The sequence below is a fragment of the Asparagus officinalis genome, chromosome 1 (assembly GCF_001876935.1).
Source record: "Asparagus officinalis chromosome 1, Aspof.V1, whole genome shotgun sequence".
In the NCBI taxonomy this organism is placed as follows: domain Eukaryota; kingdom Viridiplantae; phylum Streptophyta; class Magnoliopsida; order Asparagales; family Asparagaceae; genus Asparagus; species Asparagus officinalis.
The window spans coordinates 6404718-6406337 of NC_033794.1; positions in this window are offsets into that span (position 1 = coordinate 6404718).

Consider the following 1620-nt stretch of genomic DNA (forward strand, 5'->3'; position numbering starts at 1 on the left):
GATTGAAGGAGGATTGTTGGAGATCGGATCATCCACAAGACCGGCTAAAGGGAGATTCTGGGCCATAAGAAGATCTTGAAGCATTCTTCAACAATCAAGAATTCAAACACTTGGCATATTAACCGATCATTCGGTTTTAACAATTCTGTTTAACAGAATTCTAACTCATTCTGAGTTACAAAACTCATTAAGAGTCCTTAATCAAACTCATCACATAAATCAGTTGTTCCAATGAATCAAGACGTGTGGATCATCAACAAAGAGCAAACTCAACGCGAGCATTCGAGGGACGCACTCCATCGCTACCGTGAAGAACCCAGAATTAAACAAATGGAAGAATCCAGATCATTCTCCTCTCTTTTGTAATCAAAAAAATCCAAAATGTAATTAAGATCGAGAGAATACAAATCAAATTTCTTTTATTTTCTTTACTTCAAATTTTCCACAAACAAAGAGATCTGAGACCCGTCCCTTATTCCTCTGGATTTAAGTTTGGTCTTAAATCTCGAGAAGAGCCGTGATCTTGCTTGGTCGAGATTATCGCTGCTGCGATTACTTTCTTCGTGAAGTAAGAGCTTTGATCAACTTAATCTGTTGACGGGATCTGATTCGTGGTGGTCCACGGATATTAACGTCCCCGGCACAGGCGAAGTTCCCACGCAAGCAGCGGGTGATAAACGTCTGTTGCGCTGTTTGACAAGAGTTATATTTTTTGTATTTTCATTGTATAAGGAGATCTTATAAAAAGATCGACTTTTCTCGTTTATTTGGGTTTATTGTAACGACCAAAGTTGTAATAGATTCGATGGCAATGAAAACAACGACTTTTGACCTAAACAAAAATATATTTATGTTCTAATAAATTTTCTTGTCTATATATAGTCAATGAAATTTTTTCTTGTTTTCTAGATAAATATAATGATCATATTAACATATATCACTACAATAAAATAAACTATTACATGTGGTCCACATTATTATCACTTTTCAAGTTACATTATGCAATCCAAACATGTAATACAATTATTTTAGGATTACAAGGAATCCAAGTCAAACAATGTAAAAGCAAAAATAAAAAATGATGAGGTGGATAGCCCTTTTACATTTGGTGTCATAAATGCCTTACTATCTAGTAAGTGATGGATGATCTGTCCCTCCACACTGGTGGTTGATGCATCGTTGACGCATCCACACGGACCACACTCGTGGTTGTAAGATTATCATACGCGAATCACAGTGAGCGAACCAAAGGTCTGTCGTTACACTTCCTTATGAATCGTATCAAGACTGACCCATGCGAGCGGGAGATTCTCATCCATATAGAGTGAAAGGCAAAATTTCCATTTTATCTCCAACCCTTCAAAACCCACCCTAGGTTTTTCCCTTGTAGATACGAGAAGTGCCGTCGCATGCGGCTGGCCTCACCAGACTCTAGCTTACTCGATTTGTATACATGGAAATTTCCAAGATATAAAAGAAACGTAAAAGAGCTCGGCAGAAAAAGACGGGAGAGCCTGAACACCGACGACCTCGCTACGTTACCATTAATAGCAAAAACAAAAATCCACGATAGCAACGCTCGTCTCGGCTCCCTAGAAAACCAATACCCTTTTAAACCGA